General features: G+C 32.8%; 1 protein-coding gene across 1 annotated transcript in view; it reads left to right on the top strand.

The window, feature by feature from the left end:
* The first annotated feature begins 1075 nt into the window (after positions 1-1075).
* Positions 1076-9559, top strand: part of LOC127730226 (uncharacterized) — a 30741-nt gene continuing 22257 nt past the window's right edge. The window contains exon 1 of the mRNA XM_052238519.1: positions 1076-1252. The gene's annotated coding sequence lies outside the window, so the exon portion shown is untranslated. The remainder of the gene's footprint in view (positions 1253-9559) is intronic.

The raw sequence follows: 9559 nt of genomic DNA, 5'->3' as shown, positions 1-9559 counted from the left end.
ACGAAATACGTTCGGTTATCAGTCAGAAACGCAAGTCACGAGGTAGAAATGTCTGCGGCAACATAACACCGGAATGCCCTCACGGTCATCCGCTGTAAAAAGTGATATAGTTTTACACCTGATATTCTTGTTCAGTGTTGGTTATTTTACATCACAATCGGGGTCCGTTCAGATGATACACAATAACAAAACCGTTCACAAATGTTTATTTGGACAACAGCCTAGGTGCTTTGTGCAAAACTTTTCGTGTCACGTGGTACGATTTTCAGCCTGCTTCCGTTTGGCAATTTAAAATATGGCAAAAGATCAATTTGTTCATTTATCATATCAAATGTACTCTGGTTGAAGACCATAAGATTGTATCTTGTCCTCTAAAGGTCTTTTGGATATGTTTGTCGTTGGCTTGCTCTCTCCTTGACTTGTATCCCACTTATTCCATTACTCATAGTAAAAAGCATGTGAAATGCGCAGATCCAGTAAAATTTCAGTATCTTTAATTAAGAAATTTTCGTTTGAAAAATTTGTAGTCATTGGATGATTGATTAATTGTTGGTTGATTAACGTCCAGTGGCAAATAGTTCATGCATGTTCAGAACGAAAGGAGTCATTGGATACAAAAAATAAACAAATTCGTATCAAATAATTTAATATATATCGTCAGCTGCTGCTAAAAGCTTAAAATTAGACATTACACTGCGTAACCGCCTATCAAATTTCGTCGATAACTCTATACGAAATTTTGTCATAATCAATACTTACTACTACGGGGGTGTTTAATGACCTTGACATTATTAACATTTCATTCGCTAGCATTAATGCCGTCCTTTAATAACTTAAAGTAAAAAAAAAATAATCACCCATTTAACAAAAAAAAAATATTTAATGCGATTTCGATTATCCCTTTTGTAAACTTAATTAAAAAAAACTGCAGTCGCATTAAATGTTATAGTTGGCCTTTTATTATTGAAAAGGTTTCTAAAGGTTGACATAATTACTTGTATATACAATGGGGTTTCAACGAAATCAATCAAGCGCAAAATACACATATAACAACTATTCTTATTGACCACTTCAATTTTACGGACAAGTGAACACACAATTTTACGGGCTTATTTGGTATTCCATTGAAATCGATTTTAAATTCCATGAATTATTGAGTAATTCATAATAAGTAAAATGTTTGAAACTAGCCCCGTGCATATACAGAAGATTATGAAAGACTGGAACTTTGAATTTTAACCATACGCACAAGGTAATTACATACACTAAAATAGTTTATTTTGCATGATTACGGAATGGTTGGTCATCCCTGAAAAAGAGGTGTCAACCCTTGAGAAACACGGGTATTTTTACAGAGTTTTATTTTGAAATGAAATAGGGCCAATTCCCTTGAACTGTTGAATTTATTTCACACCAGCTATGGCTATTTATCCTATAGCCATAATCTTTACAAAAAATTAACAGTGTCACGGTTATAACAATATTCTGGCGTGTTTCAGAATATTTGACTGAACTGTAAATGCCTCGAGTCGGCTAAATACTGCATTTCTCATATAATTTTGCTAATTTCGACGGCTGTTTTAAAAAAAATGATTTAGTAAGGTACTTAACAAAACCAATATTCTATCCGATGTATTCAGAAGCTGTGTGTAACAAAAAAACAATGTCCCCATGAAATATTGTCCGCCGGACAAAATGTTCATAGAAAATATTTACTGCAGACAATTTTTTATAATGAAAAACTGTCCAGGGCAATACTTTATTATGAAATAGTGTCATTCTCCATGCAGTTATTTCAAGGGACAATATTTTACTGACGTACTATCCCTGACAAAATTTTACTGTGAGGTACAGTCCCTGACAATATTGCATTGTGAAGTACTGTCCCTGGCAATATTTCACTGTGAAGTACTGTCCCTGACAATATTACACTGTGAAGTACTGTCCCTGGCAATATTACACTGTGAAGTACTGTCCCTGACAATATTGTACTGTGAAATACTCTCCCTCGCAATATATCACTGTCAAATACTATCTGCAATATTTCTTAATCGAAGTATGTCTTCCGTGAGGATTCATACGCCATGAAATTGTATTTCTGGAATCTTAGAAATAATGTTCTTGAAAAAGCATGTGTATAACCGTGAAATGCTGCATAAAAAATCTCATCTACTCAAGCATGAAGAATGCATATTCCCCATTTTCATTCTCAATTTTACATATTTATATTTATAACTGAAAATATTTTGTAAGGCAAGTATTTAATATATAAAACAAACATATATTTTATCATAAGCTTGTTTCAGATTTGCATTTATTATATTATATTCTAGTATACAATTATTATTATCAACTAAAAAAACACTAATTTTACCATTGTCCAAAATATTAATTTTTACTATATCCACGGGGGATTTTAAGCGCAACAGGACCTAATGCTCCTCTTATATTGTCATAGTATTTTTAATCTACTACTATATTGTTTGAATGACATGAGTATGTATGTGCTTAAATACCTTTTAACTCATTTGAATGCCTGTTTGAGGTGTTCAGCTTATATAAAGGATTTCAATATTCAAGTCAACATCTCTCATGGGAGAAATCCCCCATAAATCGTCTAAGTTGGCAGGTTTGTTTCTCTGGTCATTTTTCATAGATGGGGACAAAATATAATGATACATACTAGTAACCATGAAATATTGTCTTTGGGGATAATATTTCATGGGACAAAATTTGCTTTACATGTGTATTGTTTTTTAGACCCTTTACAAAACATGTAAAATTGCAATGTTGTTTCAAAACTGCCTTCAACAATAGCGTTTAGCACAGATTATAAGTATATTACATAAAATTCAATATTCAAATTCCGATAATCAATAACTGATTGTTAATGAGATTAATCCCTAGGATTTCTGGAAAAGTCACAAACCATAACAATAAGTTTTTGGAAGTCAACATCAAACTATTACCCGCAGGCTAGACACATGGTTCTGCGGAGCACTTTACGATTTTTTCCATGTACCATTCCATCGTCTCAATGCAAAAGATTTGAAAAGTTCATAGATCCCATGCCAGATTACCAATAATAGAGCTCAGGCATCGTGATCACCTCTTGTCTTCTGAAACATTTTAGGAGGCTGTTTTACAAAAAAATATCATTAGAAAGACACTCTTAACAAAACCAAAATTCTGCCTGATGTATACAGAAGCCGTGTGTAACATAAATATAGATTCTACCACTGCATCGAGTGTGATACGATATTTATCCACTCGAGACAGTTAAATTTTCAAATTTAAAACACGAGGCTCGCCGAGCGTTTTAAATATTTAAAATTTAACTGTCAAGAGTGGATAAATATTGTATTACACGAGATTTGGTGGTGGAATCAGTTTCTCTAATGATTTTTATACAATATGCAGGCAAACTTATTCCTTCTTTTCAAATGATCTGAAAAAAGATGTGTTCTTTCTATGTGACGTCATCAGGCATGGTCGCCTTTTTTTTCATGACGTCACAATAGGAAATTCAGAGGAAAGCAAGAAAATTTTACGTCAAAATCGAATTTGGACCAATGAATAGCTGAGATCAAACGAACCAAACGTTGATTAAATAAAAATAATCAAGTTAGGAAAACGATAAATCGGGTAAGAATTAGAGAAAATAATATCCCCATGAAATATAATTGTTCACCGGACAAAAATTTCATAGAAAATATTTTCTGCAGACACTTCATTTTATAATGAAATATTGTCCTTCTTAATGAACTTTTGTCACGTTCTTCGGGACATTATTTCACTGTGAAATACTGTATAGGATTGTCTTTTGATTTTGATAAAATCATATTACATTAAAGACGAATTTTTTAGTGTGGCATAGGGTAATTAATTTTCATTGCCATAATTTCAGTATCAAATTTTAATAAAAATGTTTAAATTTGTAAAAGGTGCATCGTTTTAACAGTTTTCATGATAATTTATCTTTAATGGTTTATATATGATTGGTTGGATAGAGGTTGTGTAACTAGTTGAATTTGTTTTATTGAATTTTGATTTTATAATTTAATTTCCAGAAAAAGGCAACGAATTAATGTATCCATTTGAAAATTTCTTAAACATAATTATATTTGGACGATTTACATATTTTTTATCAATACATTCGTTTCTTTTTACTGACATCTCTGTGCACATCATAATATAATGATACTCATCTCCAAGATCTTTAGCGTTACATAATTTACAATTTCTTCTATCTCTCTGAATATTTGTCCATCTCCCTATCTCAATGGGTAATTTATGGTTGATGGTTCTAAATTTGCATAAAGTATAAATATCACGAAATTCTAAAATATCAAAATAGTTCTCAAACCCAAAAGTATCCTTAAAAATTCGATAATTTAATGTCTTCGAACATGCTTGCACATTTGAAAGCCATGTTTGTTGAAACTGATCTTGGAGTGATGTTATGATTGTATTCTTTAACCAAATGTCACTAATACATGTTTGAGATAACCACACAAAAGATAATCCCGTTTCATTAAAAATGGATTCAACATGGTTTAACCAACTAAACTTTACATCGTTTTCATTTGACAGCTTAAACAGTAGTTTATAAATGGTCGCTGATAATTTAGTCGGTTTACCACATACTAATTTCACCCAAAATGATACCATACGGACTTTAATATCTAAATTGATGGGATATCGTCCAAGTTCACCATATATTACACAATTTGGGGTAGAAGACTTTAGGTGCAGAAGAAGCTTACAGAATTTTAATTGAACTCTCTCCAGAATGTCGTTATTCCCAAACCCCCAAATTTCACAACCGTACAATAAGACCGGTTTCACTAATTTGTCAAATAAATCTAATTGACAACTAATAGATAACCCATGTTTTCTCCCCTTTTTGATCACCTCATACATTGCCTTTGTAGCTTTTTCTGCTAAGTGTTTTCTACAGTGTTTAAATGTGCCATTTCGTGAAAAATAGATCCCAAGATAGTTGAATTCTTGAACGATATCTATAACAGAGTTATCATATGTAAAACTGAGATTTTTGGGTTGCCTTCCATTACTAAAAATTACAATTTTTGTCTTTTCTACATTAACTTTCATTTTCCAGACATCACAATATGAGTGGAATTTATCTAGCAATAATTGAAGATTTTTGGCCGATTCCGCCATTAGCACAGTATCATCTGCATAGAGGATTGCAAACAGTTTAACATAAATATCTAATTTTTCTTCGAGTGCATCTTCAATAGTGTTCAAACCAATCAAGTTCTCGTTGATAAAAAAGTTTTCCAAATCATTTAAGAAAAGTGAGAACAGAAAAGGAGATAAGTTTTCCCCTTGACGTAGGCCAATATTGCATGAAAAATAATCTGATATATTGCCATTATAAGATAAACATGACTTAATATTTTCATACATCTTATGAATTATGTTATACATATGACCATTTATGTTATTCAATAACATCTTATACCATAAAGCGTCTCTTCTGACTATGTCAAACGCTTTTTCAAAATCCACAAATGCACAAAACATTTTTTTCTTTTTTAATTTCAAAATTTCAAAGAAAGAGTGCAGTATAAATATACAATCGACTGTTGAATATCCACTTCTAAATCCAAACTGATTTTCATTTATTAATAAAAATTCATCGGAAAAATTTGATAATCTATGACATAAAATCGAAGTGAATAATTTCCCAACATAACTGACAATTGTGATAGGTCTATAGTTTTTTGGATCAAATTTGTTTCCCTTATTCTTATAAAATGGTTTGATCGTGCCAATTACCCAAGATTCTGGTACAATCCCAGTTCTATAAACTAAGTTAAACAATTCAACATATACATCAATTAAAAAATCACTAGAAGATTTAATATATTCATTTATAATCATATCGTCGCCACAGGCTTTGTTACTTTTTAGTTTCTTAATACAATTCATAATCTCGTCCTTTGTAATTGGACCATTAAGTGTACCATTTAAATCATTTAAAGCATCTTGGTCTACATTTGGTAACTCAATAGGATCGGGGGTGCCTGAATTTAGATCTCTGAAAAAATTTAGTAAATTATCAAAATTTATGTCCGGTTGTTTCGTGTGTTCCCGCTTATTTAAAATATTCCAATACTCTTTTGAATTTTGAGATCTGAGGTTTTTGTCGAGCCTGCGACTTTTGTCGCAGAAAGCTCGACATAGGGATAGTGATCCGGCGGCGGCGGCGTTAGCTAACTTCTTTAAAGCTTTATATTTTAGAAGGTGGAAGGTCTGGATGCTTCATACTTTGTATATGGATGCCTCATGTTACGAAGTTTCCGTCAGTCACATGTCCAATGTCCTTGACCTCATTTTCATGGTTCAGTGACTACTTGAAAAAAAAGTTAAGATTTTTTGTAATGTTAGATTCTCTCTTATTATAAGTAATAGGATAACTATATTTGGTATGTGCGTACCTTGCAAGGTCCTCATGCCCGTCAGACAGTTTTCACTAGACCTCGACCTCATTTCATGGATCAGTGAACAAGGTTAAGTTTTGGTGGTCAAGTCCATATCTCAGATACTATAAGCAATAGGTCTAGTATATTCGGTGTATGGAAGGACTGTAAGGTGTACATGTCCAACTGGCAGGTGTCATCTGACCTTGACCTCATTTTCATGGTTCAGTGGTTATAGTTAAGTTTTTGTGTTTTGGTCTGTTTTTCTTATACTGTATGCCATAGGTCTATTATATTTGGTGTATGGAATGATTGTAAGGTGTACATGTCTAGCGGGCAGGTGTCATCTGACCTTGACCTCATTTTCATGGTTCAGTGGTCAAAGTTAAGTTTTTGAGTTTTGGTCTTTTTTTCTAATACTATATGCAATAGTTCAACTATATTTGGTATGTGCGTACCTTGCAAGGTCCTCATGCCCGTCAGACAGTTTTCACTAGACCTCGACCTCATTTCATGGATCAGTGAACAAGGTTAAGTTTTGGTGGTCAAGTCCATATCTCAGATACTATAAGCAATAGGTCTAGTATATTCGGTGTATGGAAGGACTGTAAGGTGTACATGTCCAACTGGCAGGTGTCATCTGACCTTGACCTCATTTTCATAGTTCAGTGGTTATAGTTAAGATTTTGTGTTTTGGTCTGTTTTTCTTATACTGTATGCCATAGGTCTACTATATTTGGTGTATGGAATGATTGTAAGGTGTACATGTCTAGCGGGCAGGTGTCATCTGACCTTGACCTCATTTTCATGGTTCAGTGGTCAAAGTTAAGTTTTTTGAGTTTTGGTCTTTTTTTCTAATACTATATGCAATAGTTCAACTATATTTGGTGTATGGAAATATTTTATGATCTATTTGGCAGTCACGCAGGTTTTATTTGACCTTGACCTCATTTTCAAGGTTCATTGCTCAGTGTTAAGTTTTTGTGTTTTGGTCTGTTTTTCTTAAACTATAAGCAATAGGTCAACTATATTTGTTGTATGGAAGAATTGTTAGCTGTACATGCCTGCCTAGCATGGTTCATCTGAACTTGACCTCATTTTCATGGTTCATTGGTCAATGTTTAGTTTACTTGGTTAATGTTAAGTTTATGTGACAGTTGTAATAAAGCTTTATATTTAGGACTATCAACATAATATCAATGATTAGTAAAGAAGGCGAGACATTTCAGCGTGTGCACTCTTGTTTAATTTTTTAGTCATATCACGTTTATGAGTTTTTATGGCTTGGTCCATAACTTTTTTATATTTTCTCTCAGCATCTTTAACTTCGTTATATAATAAAAGCGAAGGTGAAAATTTGAGCCTGCGCTTAATCTTTCTAAAGTTTTGCCTCGCAAATTTGCAGTCATAATTAAACCATGGCTTGTCTCCCTTCTTTTTAGGGGCTCGCTTTTTTGGTTTATCAGTTCGTGTTCCAAAGGTTGTCTTAGCAGACTCTAAAACAACTAATCCAATCTCATTTACAAATGCGTTGACATTTTTATCATCAACTTTTTCTAAATTCACATTTTTCAAATTACGTAACAACCTGTCTAATCTATCAACATTTATATTAGCTCTAAATTCAGGTACCATTTTATGATCCCATTTATTAATCTTTTGTCTTGACTGATCATTAGGACTGTTCTGTTCATTACATACTGTGATCAATGAAGTGCTTTCTAAGCGTAAATACAATGGACAATGAACATCTGAATACAAGTGTGAAAATTCTAGTACATCAAAATCAATAAGTTTTTCTAAAACGTTAACATTACTCAAACAATAGTCTACAACACTAGCATTTCTGCAGGTAAATTTCCCAGTCTTATCATTTCCCAGTCTACCATTCATAATGAATAAGTTGTTACATTTACAAAAGTCAAGCAGATTATTACCGTAACGTGTTTTCCCTTTATCCATACTAATACGATCTCTGGGTATATTATACAATTCTAAGTTACATACATCATTTATAGGTACACCCTCCAAATCAATACTAATATCTTTTTCGTCAATAAATACATAATCTTTCTCATTTGAGGTACGTGCGTTAAAATCACCAATAATAAAAATATGTTCAAATGTTGTAGAAAATTCCAAGTATTCATTTTCAATTTCATTGAATGCATCAGGGGAAGAGTATGATGTATATTCTGGTGGGATATAGACCACTCCGAAAAGTATATCCTCGTTATTTAAAAATTTAGAAATTTTACACCATAGAACAAATTTACTATTTGTTTCAATCACTTCTATAGAGTTATTCAGATTTTCTCTATACCCGATTACAATGCCACCTGATTTAACTCTTGATATTTTACGTCTATTTTTGAATTTTAATGTGTAACCAGATAAATGAATATCATCCATATCGTCAGTTTTTGATTCAACAAAGCAAACAACATGTTTTCGGATCAAACTTTCAAATTCTGGATATTGTAGTCTATGTTTTAGGCCACAACAATTAACATATAAAAGATCTATAGCTTTTTTATCTGTAATACTATTTTTTGACAAATAGGCAGATTCACCTGATAAAGACGCACTTATGTCTTCATTATTTATAGTAATATTTTCATCAACATCAATATCTACAAGAACGTTTAAATTTCCAAAAATACAATTAATCTGTTCAAATGTTTCATCATTACACAAAGTTTTATTACAATTACTATTTACATTATTTTCAGCAATGTCTACATATTTATTATCAGGTTTATCAATTTGTGTCGAACTGTCAATATGTTGCACTCCTCGGCAATCCTAGTAATGAGCCTTCGGAGTTGAACCTGTGCGGGATCTTTTCTTGGGGTTGCTATCAGATGAGGGGGTTGATTTTGGTCGTTCAATACGCGGTGGTGTGGCGTCACTTTGGCGCTGTGGTGAGGCGTAACTAAGACGCTGTGGTGTGGCATCACTTTGGCGTAGCGACGAAGATCCACCTTGGCGTGTCGGTAGACTGCCATCTTGGTATGGGATATCTGATATCTCGGCATCGTCGGGGATTTGGTAAAGCTCATTGTCTATAAAGAGGCGGTCTCGTACGAGTGTTGCAATTTCCTGTTTCG

This window comes from Mytilus californianus, unplaced genomic scaffold (genome assembly GCF_021869535.1).
Source record: "Mytilus californianus isolate M0D057914Y unplaced genomic scaffold, xbMytCali1.0.p SCAF_1, whole genome shotgun sequence".
In the NCBI taxonomy this organism is placed as follows: Eukaryota; Metazoa; Mollusca; class Bivalvia; order Mytilida; family Mytilidae; genus Mytilus; species Mytilus californianus.
The sequence above is the reverse complement of the archived record's forward strand: the minus strand, read 5'-3'. Positions and strand labels throughout refer to the sequence as shown.